The sequence below is a fragment of the Perognathus longimembris genome, chromosome 28 (genome assembly GCF_023159225.1).
Source record: "Perognathus longimembris pacificus isolate PPM17 chromosome 28, ASM2315922v1, whole genome shotgun sequence".
Classification (NCBI taxonomy): domain Eukaryota; kingdom Metazoa; phylum Chordata; class Mammalia; order Rodentia; family Heteromyidae; genus Perognathus; species Perognathus longimembris.
The window spans coordinates 44212281-44227749 of NC_063188.1; the positions used below are offsets into that span (position 1 = coordinate 44212281).

At 38.5% G+C, this 15469-nt stretch overlaps 1 pseudogene; it reads right to left on the minus strand.

Moving 5' to 3' along the window:
* Positions 1–14294: 14294 nt before the first annotated feature.
* On the minus strand, positions 14295–14933 carry LOC125343023 (annotated as a pseudogene).
* Positions 14934–15469: the final 536 nt, after the last annotated feature.

The window sequence follows — 15469 nt, forward strand, 5'->3', positions numbered from 1 at the left end:
TACTATGGCTTATAACTGAATGCAATGGAGTTCAGCACAAGGGAAGGTGGGTCAAGGGTGAACTTGACATCATCATGCCTCGTGTCAGTCATCCATTCTTTTTGCAGTCCATCTTATCTATTCTTATACATTTACTGTTGACTCGTAATGCAACATCTATTATTTGAGAGTTCAGTGTTCCTCCTCAAGATATTTCTAAAGAGGAATTTATAAGCCCCTCAAAAGCATTTTTGAAAATACAGAAAATGCTACAAGCAAACTGCATTGTGCCTATTACCATTCTCATACCACTAACATTTTGAGATTCCAACTGTTTCAATATGTACATGTCTTTAGGCTTAATGGAACACACACACACACACACACACACACACACACACACGACTTTAATTCGATACAGTCTTATTATATATCAGAATTCTGTTTGCAATTTCTTTCCGTTCATTCTCATAGGAAAGCCATAGTCCATTCTCCCTAATTGCTATCCCATAATCCTGAGAAATATAATTTGCTTATTCTAGAAATGACTGGATTATAAATACTAAATAATAGTCATGATCAATAAACATTTTATATTAGGATATGCATAAGTGGCTGCATATTATGAAAAGATTAATTGCATGCCTTGGAAACTTGTATGATATGACCTTTGTTTTCTAAGCTGACTGCTTCAAAACCCCACTGGACACCATTAAGCTATTCAGCAGTCAGGCAGATTAGCCTAATAAAAAGCAATGAGTCCCTATAGATTTAAATGTGGAGGTTTTTTCTTACTTCATACAGACAAAAGAAAGATAAGCATTTCTTCATCCTTTGTCCTATACACCACAATCAAGTGTTCAGATAATAGGCCACATAAAAGGCAGCATTGCTTAAGGATTGTTTTCAAATTGCAACTAAGTGATGTTATTTCAGTTATAACCTCTCTCCAGAGATGGGGAAGACAAAGCCATAGGCCCTTATACTCATCATAATGAGAGAGGCAGTTGTGAAACAGCTGTATGGTAGCCTCCTTCATGATAGGGAAACAAATATGTGATTACTTTGCAGTGGCACTTCACCTTTTTGAGTGTCCTCACATAACTTTCTTTCCAAGCTCTGAGGGATTCCTAACAAGCTTTGTCCAGCCACTGGACCTTTAGAGTTAACACTTGTTCTCAGAGCCAGTGTGTCTGCTTGGAGCATTATTAGGATGCCAGCATAGATGCTCTACATTCCCAAGCAACTTCTCTGAATTACCTCATAGGTTTTAAAATTTTTTCTTCTCATTTCCAATTCAAAGTTGTTGTGTGCATTTGTGGCCTGGGCTTTATTTCCCTGAACTTTTGTTTGTGTTCTCTGGTATTGATCCTAATTCTTAAATTCCTAGATCCTGAAAAGGGTTCTGCATCAAAATCAACTCATCTAGTCAAACAAGTAAATAGTAGAAATAACTTAATATCTACAAAAGAGGGACCAAAGTTTACTCCTTAGGCTGCACACATATGAACACGCTGGATTTGATTTAATGGGGGCAAATTTCATACAGAAAAAGTAGTGTTTGACAAATTATTGTCTGTATTTAGATTTTAAAATACTCTAGTATTATGTGCATGTGCCTATTCACATGATAATTACCTAATTTTATTTTCTTTGCTTGTCATCACTACTTTTGAATTGTTACTTCCTGTTAGGAGTTTAGATTTGTATTTGCAATCTAAATATTTCCTTCCATAGTGACCTCACTTAGAACAAAAGGTGGCAGCATGTCAATACACACCCAATTTAAAAGTTTAAAAATACAAAAGAAAGAATATATATATATATATATATATATATATATATATAAAAAACACATTTTTTTAATTTATTGTTAAAGTGATCTACAGAGAGGTTATGGTTTCATAATTATGGTAGTGAGTTCATTTATTATCCAACTTGTTATGTGCTCCCTCATTTCTGCCTCCCCCCGCCTCCCCGGTCACCATCTGCCTCCGCCCATGAGTTGTACAGTTGGTTACACCATATAGTTTTGTAAGTATTTCTATTTCATTGGTTTGTCTCTTTATCCTTTGTCTTTACATTTTGGTATTTCCTTTTCCTTCCCTAGTTCCAATACACGTATATACAATATCCAGGGTACTAAAATCAGTTACAGTAATATCAAGGGTAAAACCACAGGAAATGATCATTGGGAATAATTAGTACACATCTAAGATACTCCTAGCAGAGATCATAATAACTCAATAGTTACGTCCAGATGAACACATAAGATAATGCTAATTGAAATGAACTACACGTTATGGAAATAAGTGCTTTATCATTGTTTTTATTTTCAACATACCATGTGAAAATACATATAACATTTAACAAGGGACATTTTGTAAAACCCCATAGATAAGTAGATGCACGAATAGATAGATAAATAAAATGTACATGCGTACATAGAGATATATTTGAGGATTTTTATTTCTATATTTTTTGTCATCTATCTGTTATAGAGGAATTCAGCTATGAGACATAGAGAAGCCACACTGTGAGAGGTTGAATCCAGAGTCTTGATTAGAAAGTCATTGGATGCAAGCTAGCAAACCCATGTCCCCAAAAAAACTTCCAGCCTCCAGTGCACTTAATACTCTCAGAAAACTGAGCCAGAAGAAAGAGCAGAAAAAAATCTCAATAGACTGTATCAACTTTAATGGAGACTTGAAGAGAGTTGCCATGGTGGCCTGAGGAGAATCAGGATACAGGAAGCATGACACAATGGCAACAAGGTGGTGGAGCCTAAATATGGTCATGGTTGGGATTCAGGGTCACAGATGGATCAAGAGTTCAGATCTCTGAGTTCATGTTACAGATCTGGCAGGTCTAGGAGTATATTGTCCAAGTTCCCTCCCATCTGTTTCTACTTCAGGAATCTATCACCTGGAGTGAGGGTGGGATGTGGATTTCACCTCTAAGATTTTTTGGAAAATCGCTGTCATACACCAAGATGCCAAGATTGCACCAGTTAGATCCATTATCCATATTTCACATCAATATGTGTGTGTATATACATATATATATATGTATTTCTATCATCTAAAAATTTACACTAAAATATAATGGCAAAGAATAATGACTATAAGATATCAGGAAGAATAGGGAGAATGGGTGGATAAAGGAGGCTGTATTTGATTAGCACACACTAAATACTTGCATTGTAATAGTACAGTGAACTTCATTAATATGTACAATTAGTATGCCAATCTAAAATTAGGTAACAAAAATAGTAATATTTCTACCTTTGGTACTGGCATATCTTACAGATCTCTACTAAGCTTGAAGGTGATAACCCCAAAATGAATATCATCTGAACTCACTGTGTTTAGAGAATATGTCAGCAATTGAAAGTCACTATAAGTGATTCTGAAGAAAATTGTTGGAACAAAATAGATTCCAAAGGTTCTAGATAAGGAGGTTTTTTTTTTTGTGGGGCCTAGTACTATGGCCTGAACTCTGGGCCTGTTTTGCTCTTGCTTTTTTTTTGTTTGTTTGTTTTCTTCAAAGCTGACCCAGACCTCTGGAGTTTTGGTGGTTGATTGCTGATAAGAGTCCCATGGACTCTGCTGCCCTGGCTGGTTTCCACCAAGATCCTCACATTTCAACCTTTTGAATTACTTAGCATGATCTGACTAAAGGAATGATACATTAGTTTCTAGCAAGCATTTTGAAGTTTACATCAGTAGATATATAATTCAAGTTGAAATTTTTAGAACACCAAAAAAGAAGGCAAGTCATAGGATGGCTGAAATGAGTGGGCTTTTTTCTTCAAAAGGTATATGTTAAAGAAAATTTTGAATCTCTAGCTTTACCTCAAATAGTAAAAGTCCTCAGAAAGACAAAAACAAAGTTGATCAATATAAAACACTAAGTGCTGAAAAGGGGCAGAGTGGGAAAGGGACAGACAAATGAGGAGAAGAAGGTGAGAAGCAGTCAATTCAATATCCCACAAAATTAAGAAGAGTGAATGAAGGTGTAGGCATGGGAGGAATTAGTGAGAATATTGATAGGGGTGACATTGATCAAGATATATTGTATCCATAAACTGCTTTGTTAAGTGGCAATTCTTTTGTACAACTACTTAAAGATAATAACAAAAAAAAATGAAGTGACCTTAATTGGAAGTGAAGGAAAAACATTAAATGAAATTTCCTAAACAAAATTTTATTAGATTTCAAACAATTTTGTCTAGTGCTTCATTAAAAAAGCACAGTTTGTACCATTAGCACATATTTCTAGTTCATAGTTTCTCAGGTGTTTTGTGAAGAGGGAACCAACATTAAATTTGGAAGTAAAAAACACAATATTTACGATGAATCATAGAGTGGAACTGGGATAAAATTTTGAAGATAAGTATTTTTAGTATCTTGTTTTGAAAGGAACATTATAATAAAAGAAAAATGTGTGGCTAATTACATTCTGTAGATTGAGCAGGAGGTTACACTTGCCTTTCCAGTTCTGTATCCCACATCCTTGTTTAACAGATTAGATTAAGAAAAAAACTAGGTCTTCTAGGAATGGCTTGCTCTGTATTCGTGTACAACATGTACACATACATGCCTATACCATCTGATCCCAGCCTCACTCTTGTGAGATGAAAAAAAAAAAAAACCGTCTAGAAAATAGCCTATGACCATACCACCCTGAATGTGCCCCATCTCATCTGATCTCGGAAGCTAAGCAGGGTTGGCCTGGTTAGTACTTGGATGGGAGAAAATATGATTGTTTCTTTAAGGTTCAAAAATTCACTTCCCTGGAAGTTTACATGGATTTGCTTAGTTTTAAAAACTTCTGCACAAAATACCATGTTTACAACATGAATTTACAATTTTATAAATGTTAGCATTTCCCTAGCCTCAGATCCTCAGCTCCTCCCACTAAAACCCAGATCCACCCATACCTAATGAGCCACTCCTGCTTACTACCTGCTTGCTACCTACCTTCTTCCCCTTTATCCCCAGAGAGAGAAGCTGCTACCTGGCTAAGGTGCAGACTCCATGTAGCTCCCTCTCCCATGGGAACTATGGCCCCACTAATAAACCTCCTTATGAACCTTCTCCTGTCTATGATTATCTTCGCATGGTCCCCTGGAATGGCCGGGACATATCCTTTCATTGGTGCCAAACCCAGGATAGGTTCCCCGGTGGATTTGCTCCCCCATTTCTGGGGGGTCCAAGCTGCCCCCAGGACCTATTCTGCTGTCCTAAGCCCACCCATAGGACCACTGAGTTAACTTCTCCTGACCGAGTGCTCTATTTCCATTCACCACCACGACGACAGATTTGAATCTCCAACCAGGGTGAGTGATCATTTAACTAGGAGCTCGGATCCGATTTTCTGATTTACCATAAGGTCACAGGGCCATGGCTTCAGAGCCACACAAAGAGAACAGAAAAAATCTTGGCGCCAAGTTCCGAGCCCCACTCCAGGCAACCGTAGCATCTGAGCTTGGTCCAGGACACAGCAACTTGGGGTGACAACCTCATTGCTGATTGTCTCCTACATTTCAGCTGACTAGAGTAATACCAAGGAGGCTTGGTATTTAAATCCTCAGCTCCACTAATCAGTTACCATGGGAGGGGCACAATCTAACATTCCTCAGGACTCTCAAGAATGGCAAAAAGCTTCTCAAGTTTGAGCCCAATCTTACAAATTTGGAATTCCATGTGGCCCCTTCATGGGACCTCTGATATTTTACAGGACTTACATAACTTCTATGAGTGCTTGGGCAGGTGGAATTTTCTCTCTCTTTCTGCCTCTCTCTAAACTCTGCCTGCCTGCCTGTGATATAGGATGGGCTGGTACTAGCTTCCAAAGGTACCAGTATTTGTTTAACATCTGCTTTGAAAGACACAAAGAAAGGTTTTCTGTTCTTGTTATTGATGTTTGTTAAGCTTGGAAATTTGGTTAAATTCTGCTTGTTCTTAGCTAAATCCTAAGTTTTCTCTAGCATTGACCTCATGGTGGACAATGGAATTGGTTTTCACAAGCACCATCTTGGTTCCATCAAGGTTCCAAAATCACTTGGAGGTGGAAGTCCACCCATCCCCCAGGTAATGGGGGTGCCAAATTCCTGGAGGCAGGGGAGGGATGTGTAGACTCAAGCTCCCTGTAACCCTCCCCCCGCCCAACTCTGTAACTGCTGCCTTGCAAATTCAAATGTGCCTTACAATTCAAATGCTAGAAGGTGAAGGTTTCTTGCAGTGAGCCTGCTAAGGCTCTGACCAGCTCTGCCACCATTATGCCTTGCAACATGTCTGTGTTCTGTTCGTGTCCTGTCTCCCATGTCCTGGCCCTTCTCTGGTCATAGCATCCCACTTCAGCTCCCCATTGGAGCTGAACTGGTTTCTCAAAATGTGGCTTCTCCATTTCCTCACCAGATAATCTGTGAACATTTTTGTTTGCTGGAAAAGTTTTTGTTTTCTAACTGACCACGTGATTTTAAAATATGGGCAAAATAATATCATTTTGCCACTGGAATTCCAGAAAATTTACATGGCCAACTAGAATAAAAATTATAAGCGCGCCCCAAAGCTTGTGCACAACTGTCTGTCTGTTTGTAAACCATGTAAAAACTGGCATCATGATTTCAAAATTACTTCCTTTTTTGACTACTATTTTAACTTACTTTAAGTCTTGTGTTAAACTGATCTTTGCAGCCTGTGGTTGGAGTCACAGTGAACAGCCTGGAGTCAATCCTGACTCCAATCACCAGACTCCAAGCCAAAAGAAAGAAAACCCAGGTTTTAAACCCAAACTGATCATGTTTGGGTGCAAGCAAATGTGTCTAAGAAAAACTCCAAAAGGTTCAAATATGCCGCACATGGTACAAGTACAATGATGTAAAACCAGTGTGTTGTTCTTTATGTCCATCTATGCTAAAAGTCAAGTGTACATCTGATCCTAACAATTCTTTGTTATAGACTAAGATTTTGCTTCTCCATTTTTCTCTCCTGTGCTCTCATAAACTCTTTAAGATCAAGGAACAAGAGTCATTTTGGAACAAGTGTGCAAATGTGGCTGCTAACCTCAATTTTCCTGACCCAGGATTGATATTTTGCTTTATAGGATGCAGGTCGATATGTGTGCTAGCTGCGTGGACTGTGGCGGCCCATGGCTACAGGAAGCTACCTCCACAGTCTGCTCCCAAACTGCCTGGTTTTGCTACTAGTGATTCCTTATTCTCTCTCTCTCTCTTGCATGGAAAAACTGCTCAGGGAATCTAGGAGTCACTGGTGGTCTTCCTGTGAAGATTTTGACAGGCCCAGAGTGCTTCTGCCCTGGCTCTGCTCCCCCCTCCCCTCAAGATTAGAGTTGGGTTTATATCAGGCCTATCATGACAGAGTTGCAACCAAGACTTACTCCAAGGTTAAAAGCATCAGAGTTGTGTTTGGTGGCCAAAGGGTCGCATTGGGCTAGCATTGGTGTCTTCCCCCTCCATGTCTCAGAAACTCTCGTGGCTGCAGCAGAGAACAGACTTGGTTGGCCTTTGGTCTGTGTGGATTTTTTGACTAGGAAGATGGTTAAAGGCCCAAGCCTTCTAAAATATTTTAAAGTTGTCACCCCACCAGTAGGGCACCAGCCTGCAAAAGCCAAAGTACTCAGAATAAGCAGTCAGGGAATACTGGGAGATTTCAAATATATTTAACCAGTCAGTGTAGAAATTTGCAAGCAACACAGCAGGAGGTGTGACAATGTATCCAGGGGACTCTGAGAGATGACACTACAGCCTTGTCCAGATCCAACCCATCTCTCCTGCCTGCCTCCATCATACATGACTAATGAAGCCTGCTGATTTTGGATGGAAGACACAGCCACTTCGGATCCACTGAAGTTGAGACTTTTACATTGTCCTGACCCTTTGCCTCTTGATTGTTAATCATTTGTGCTCTCTTCCACATGGCAGTAAGGTTAAATGATATGATTTGATTTGATGGCACATGGATCTCATTCAGTCTGCTGTTCTCTAAGTGTTACTGCAGAACTCTGGCAAGTATTTGTTGGTCAGTTCTCAACAAGTTACAGGTAAGCTCTACTCCTATTGTTCTCCTGTTGCTTTAATTGGAAATAAAAAGGGATTTTATGGCTAAGACTCCTTGGATTGCAGTCCAAAGCCAGCACAGGCAGAAAAAAAATATCCCTCTAAAACTGCATCTCCCAACTAACCAGCAAAGAGCCAGACTGGAAGCTTGTCTCAAGAGAACCAGCCAAATGCTGAAAGCAGCACCGTGGCTCAAGTGGTACAGCACTAGCCTCGAGCAGAAGTGCTCAGGGACAGTGCCCAGGCCTTGAGTTCAAACCCTGTGAATGCCATCTGGAACAAGCTATCCAAGCAATGAGCACCTAGACCTTCAGGAAGAGGTCAATCCTTACAACCAGGAACCATGGAGAGGAGTAAGAGGAGATGAAGTCTTCAAAATTAATCAGAGCTGGGAGATCAAGAGGAATAGTTGTTTACCCACCTAATGTCCATACCTGTACATTGCCATCTGCACAGAAACTTGAATTCTTGCCTTTGTTAATATATATGTGTGTGTGTGTGTGTGTCTGTGTGTGTGTGTGTGCTTCTGACTTGTTACTCCCAACCAGTCCACTATCCCTAAACACTTCCTTCCTGCCCCCAGTCCAGTTATTCCTCCTTCCTTGTAAATGGGCCACAATTGGGTTTATGTTCCAAAGGGAACTTTTCTGGCTTGTGCCTAAGGTGTGTTCGCCCATGTTGTTCATGTTAACTGGTCCTGTGAACTTGTCAGCCTTTTGCCTAACCTTTTTAAAAGTCTCTTTTAACAGGATAACATCCCTCACCCCGGACACCACCTGGGAACTGCAGTTCAAGGCCATCCTCTTACTACACTGCTCTGCCAAAGCGCAGATCTGGACGCTGAAGACCCCAGCCCCAGTGACTCCTTGATGTCCCCAAGCTGCAAGAGGTAGCCAGCAGATAGCATGACACCCATTGGCCCTGATAACAATTCTCATGGAAATGATGAGGACTTTATCCAAGTAAACTGTCAAACAAATACTTCTTGGACAGTACCAGGCCAAATGACATATCAGCGACCCCTGACTACTTCGCCCCTTTACAGCAGGAAGTAGCTCCAGAAGAAACAACCTCCACCCATACTCCTGTCCTGGTACCCCTCCTCTGTTATTAATAAACAACAAATGTGGGGATGTTAGCATTTCCCTAGCCTCAGGTCCTCAGCTCCTCCCACTAGCCCCCAGATCCACCCATACCTAATGAGCCACTCCTACTCACTACCGATCTACTTCCCCTTTACCTCCAGAGAGAGAAGCTGCCACCTGGACAAGGTGCAGACACCATGTAGCTCCCTCTCCCATGGGAACTATAGCCCCACTAATAAACCTCCTTATGAACCTTGTTGTTCTGTCTGATTATCTGCACATGGTCCCCTGGGATGGCTGGGACATATCCTTTCAACAAATACTTTTTCTTCTTTATTGTTTATAACTCTTAGTATCTATAACATGTGTTGATATATCTCTTAGTACCTGCAACATAAGAGATAATCAGTAACTGTTTAATGAATAAGTGAAAATAATTTATATTATAGTTAAACAATGCTAGTATAAGTTTGTGGTTTTGACACCAATTTGTTGAACAAAAGAAGTTTATCATCTAATGAATTAACATGTTTAATTTCAGTTCACTGCAGGGAAAATGGGATACTTTTAAATGGGATACAATTCCCTTCATACCCAAATTAGGACAGTTGAAGATAGTTATGAGAATATTCAGTTTTGTCTCTCTAAAACAGATATGTGTTTGCCATTATCTTAATTTTTCTTATGGTTTCAGAAAGATTGCACTCCAGAAAGTCTGTCTATATACTTTATTTTTGCTATTGTTAATGAGTAAAATATAGTCTACATATAATATGAATCATACATATATATAATATTGGGGGCTATTTGTATATGTAATTGCCATATTTCTCTGCTTGACATATCTGTCTAAACCCATGCAAAAATATTGTGAATCTGGTAATTTTGTTCATACCTTTAATTACCAAGAAAAATTTCTGAACATAAGCAGAAAAATAATAACTTAAATAGTATTTTTTTAGGATTACAATAATATAGTAAGTTCTCCATGCCAGTTATACATCTCGTATCCCATCTTGGGTCTCCAGGTAGCTTCAGTTTAAAGTTAAGAGTTCACTCACAGGCCAAGCTACATTAAACTGTCATCCTTTCAGGTTGTAACTTGTAAATTTGTCAAATGCACACTCCTTAGAGGTCAGCATTAAGCAAGTGAGACAGGTCAGAGAAGTTTTGATGACAAGTTGGTAAATATTTCAGGGGTAAAGCTTCTTCTATAAAGGTCCTGGGGATTGAAAAACTGGCATGAAAGAATTGCACATGAAGGACTCTGAAGTAACAACCATAAAAACGGGAGAGGTGTATATGAAAAAGTATGAGGGGAAAGATCAGTTTGCTCTCATTTTATAATTTAAGCTACAAGGTTAAAAACCAACTATATTTATAGCTAAATATTTGTCAGAAATTATGAGGAGAATTTTATAGGAAAAACAAAAAACCAAAAGTAAAAAAGAAAAAGCACTCAAACATAGCAAGCTTCTTTCTCTTTTCTTTTTCTTTCTCTCTTTCTTTTCTTTTTTCTTTCTTTCTTCCTTTCTTTTTCTTTCCCTTCCTTCCTTCCTTCCTTCCTTCCTTCCTTCCTTCCTTCCTTCCTTCCTTCCTTCCTTCTCTCTCTCTCTCTCTCTCTCTCTCTCTCTCTCTCTCTCTCTCTCTCTCTGTCTCTTTCTTTCTTTCTTTTTCTTGGGCTTGAACTCAGGACCTGAATACTGTCCTTTACTGCATTTCATCAAAGCTGGTGCTTTACCACTTGAGCCACAGCTCCACTTCTAGCTTTTGTCTTATTTATTGGAGATAAGAATATCACTTTCCTGTCGAGGATGGCTTCAAGCAATGACCTTCAGGGCTAAACCTCTTGAATAGGATTAAAGACATCAAATTAAAAGTAAAGAAAAGCTACTTTTATTTTCAAATAATACAGTCTTGCATATTTCTATATCCTAAGGAAAGCACTAAAGACCTAATGTAATGTATTAATTTTAAAATATTATAGAATTTAAGATCAGCAAACACTAATCCATTATTTATACATATATTGTCTATAAAAAATACCCAAATGAAATAGTGATATATATAGTGCATATATATATGAGTTGTGCAATTTAAATGGATGAAGTTTATTATGTATGATTATCTTAATAACATCACAAAGTATAAAATTTTGTGTTAGACTGAATTTCTTTCTTCTTACAAAAACTGCTATTAAATTCTGGAGTTTAAAAAATTATTGTTAATATGTTAGAGTTACATAAATCAGTTACTGTGTACATTTCTTTTTGAACAGTGTCACCCCACCCCTTGCTGTCTTCCACTTTCCCCCCCAACTCCACCCACAAGTTGTGTACTTCATTTTCAAAGTAGTGTCTAGTGAGTAGCACTTCTGTGTTTGTTTAAATTCTGGATTTTCACTGCCCACTAGTGTTATAATTTTCAAATTATATGAAGTAGAAATCATATACCAAGCCAGTTTAGTATTTTTGAGATTCAAAGGATTTATTCATAGGCAATATAATTTACTTGCTCAACTTTTGGTCATTGGGGCTGGGATAGGCTTTTTCCAAAAATGAAAGGAATTCATTGTACATTAGTTTTGCATTTATCTTGTTTTAAGAGTACTTGATCAGGGTTCATATACTGTAGGGTGTATGTATGTGAACCATATTGATTTATAGAAAGAGTTGGTGTCTATGCCAAGTTTTCTGGGAGATGGCTTATCCAAATAGACTATAGTCTGTTCCCCAATGAAGGTTTAGAAACTGTATAAAGGAATATGAACACATTGTCCCAGAATATTTTTCTGAGCATATCTGACTTCATGATTGAAGATAACTAGGTTTTCAATCTAATGAATGGTAATGTATACTTAATTTGGTTATTTTGTAGTGGTGATAAAGCTAATAAAACCAGCATTTTTGATATTTGTATTGGAATTTACATTTTATATAGAGCATATATAGGTATGAATGTGCTAAATAAATCACAGTTTATAACATCACTAATATTTTACCAATTTTTTCACTGCTATTTTATTCTGATTGCTCACATTCTCTTTTTAAAAGGAGTCCCAACCTTCTGTAGAAGCATTTTTTTAATTTTAAAAATTACTTTTGAGGCTCTCAGTAGATTGAAAGCATGCTGGGAGTTTGTTAGAGAAGAGTGCTCAAAATTCATTGTGAATACAGCAGTAGGCATGAAGTCTGCCTCAATGACCTACTGGTACTGTTAACACTTTGGATGAAACACTGTCAGGATCATCATGAAGAGTTATCATCTCAATTCTGGAGAGTCACCAACCCAGTGAACCATGAGCTACTGTATATGAAAATTATGTGCATTGGTCAAGAAGAAGGAATTCCATTCAAGATGGTGGAAGGAAGTTAAAAGTTGTAAATTTATGGTTTCCAAAAAATATCAATAAATGTACTGTAGAATTTAGAATTATGAATTTAAATATCCTGAGATACTCTGGAAATGTATTTTGACCTTGTTTATTATAATATATTACAAACTTGATAAACATTAACAAGATAGTTTTGTGAAATGAAGGCAAATATGTGAATATAAGGTGAATTCCCCAAATAAGTCCATTTCCTTTCTTCCTCTTTTCTCCTCCAAATCTTATTCCTACAAACTAATCTTTTTAGACATTTAAAGAATATTTTTAACCTGAGAGTGGTTGCTTAGGTAAAGCAAGGTACATCTTGCATAACTTAGGGCAGTGGGGATGGGAAGAAAATGGCATTTGAAATGAAAATGAGGCAGCTAAGAAAAGATTTATTGCTCAAAAAGCAGTATATTGCCTACTCTTCCTTCTCTTGGATGAGGCCATATTAGACTTTATTATAGTTTTACTGCACCATGTCTGACATTTTTGTACATTATTTATATTTATATTGTATATTTTCTTATGTCAGGCACAGTGCCTGACATTTTCTTACATTATTTATAAGGATTTTGTGATAAACAATGGGGCAGGAAGTCCTTCCTCAAGCTAGTCTCACTGCCTCGGTGGTACTTCCAAGTGGGTCCAGCTGCTGGAGCAGGGCGTCAGAGGGCCAGAGCACATATATAGGCTGCCTGCCAAAGGGGAGGAGGGAGAGGAGAGAGGAAAGCTGGAGGTGCCTTCCATAGGAGTGGAATAGAGCTGAGCTGTGAGGAAGTCTGAATGAAGCCGGAGGCCTGTGGGAAAATCGGAAGCTTGAGGCCTGTGAACCTGTGGGGAAACCTGAAACTTGAGGCCTGTGAAGAAGTCTGAAGCCCATGCCTGTGAAGAAGTATGAAGCCCAGGCCTGTGGAGAAGTCTGAGTTCTAAGGCCTGAGGAGAAGCCCAAGGCGTGTAGAGAGGCCTAGAAGCCTGAGATCTGAGGCCTGAGGAGAGGCAAGGCCTATAGGAAGGAGGTAGAGAAAGAAGCTCACTCGTTTGGGTTTTGGAGGTTGAAGCTGTGGGCGGTTTGGTGGTTGAGGCTGTTGGAGGTTTGGAGGTCAGGTCTGGTCTGGGTTCTGGCTTCTGGCTTCTGGGTAATTAGCTCAGGACAAGATAGTGACAGTCAAGTATTCGGAGGTGGAGGGCTGTCCTAGTTCTGGGTTTTGGGTTGTAAATAAAGCTTCTTTGTAAATGAAACCCCTTTCTACCTTGATCTGTGCCTCCATAGATTTTTCTTGGTCTCAGGTCATTACATTTTATGTTTATATATAAATGCATATGGTTCTTAGGGGTTTTGGAACTGGAAACTGAACTCAGAGTCTTGAACTTGCTAGGCAGACATTCTACCATTTCAGCTATGCCCTCAGACCTTTTGTTTTTGAAATAAGGTTCTTACTATTAGGGCAAGCCTCAAACATTTATCCCTCCTTCCCTTTCTTCCAAGTAGCTAGGATTATAGTTTTATGGCACCATGTCAGACATTTTCTTTCATTATTTGAACATGGAAGTCTCAGCTCCCATTTTGTGAAAATGGAGGACTTATGTAGAATGCCTATTGATGACTGAGTTGCATATTCATGAAAGTACTTTGTTATGTGTTACAGAGAGGAAATAAAATGAAATAAAAGAGATGGGAAGACAGAAGCTTGGGTTTGGCAGACAGAACACAAGAGGTAATAACCTAAATCAGTCTCACTGTCATTTTCATACAATAATCCTTAAAATTCTTTCAAACAATATGGTAACTGTAACTTTGCTGGTTGGCATGTCTCTCCTGGTTTATATCTGCCAAGAAGACGCTATGGTTGGAGTACACATCCTTCTTTATTGAGTCATGCCAGTGTTCTGCTTGCACCAGGCACTCCTGAACAATTTTGGAGTAAGCACCAGTACTCAGTGTTTCTCTGATGAAGTAACAGATATGAAAGCTCTCTCCTGGACATCAAGGGAAGTCATAAACACCTTGATGTTGACCCTCAACTGAGACCAGGTTGATCATGGGAGGTGAAGGGCATCTCTGAACCACAGCCCTCAGAAATTTGCCTCCCTGAGAGAATCCCATAGCATTGTAGCCTTGCTTCAATTTATGATCTTTAGTGAGAAATCTGACACACTGTTGATACTTGGGTATTGGCATTCAAGAAGAAACTGTTCTCCACATCCTCTGCCATGGTTTTCCCAATCTCTAAAGACAAGATGTAAATTCCATGTATTTTCTTCTTTTCTTTTCAACCATTTTTTAATGGCACCCATGCTTATGGGATTACAACAGCTGTATCCCATGCCAAGCCAGATTCACCAGTGGTACTGGTGCTTGCTCACTGAGATGTCCCAATGCATGGGAGCCACAGGATGATGGCAGGAACCATCAGCAAGCAGCCAAACAAGCAGGGCATTGGCATCTTGGCAGATTTGCTCATAGCATATGACCACAGACAATACATCAATAGATGTATTTTATTTATACATTTTGTCTATACAATTATATTAGGTTAGCAGTAAAATCTGTTTTAAAAAATCCTCAAATAGTAGAAATTTCAAATGTAAAGCATTTAAAGTTTCTTGGTGTTTTAACAAGAGTTTCAAATTTGCATTATTCTTGTTTTCTAGATCAACAGCTTAGAAAACACAGATGTCTCACTAACCTAAAGGCAAATTAATAATACTAATTCATACCTAAATCAAAGTATCTTTTTTGCTTTCACATTAAACCATATCTATCACTTAAAATCAATACCTGGCATAGAATAAAACAATCTATCAGCATCATTGGTAACCTCAGAATCATCAGGGAATTTATTACCAATGCCCCCTGAAACCACCTTGACTAAAATTTCCTGATTATTTTACATTCAACTTTAAAAAAAAGTCTTTTTGCAAAGATATAACAACATTTTAAATATA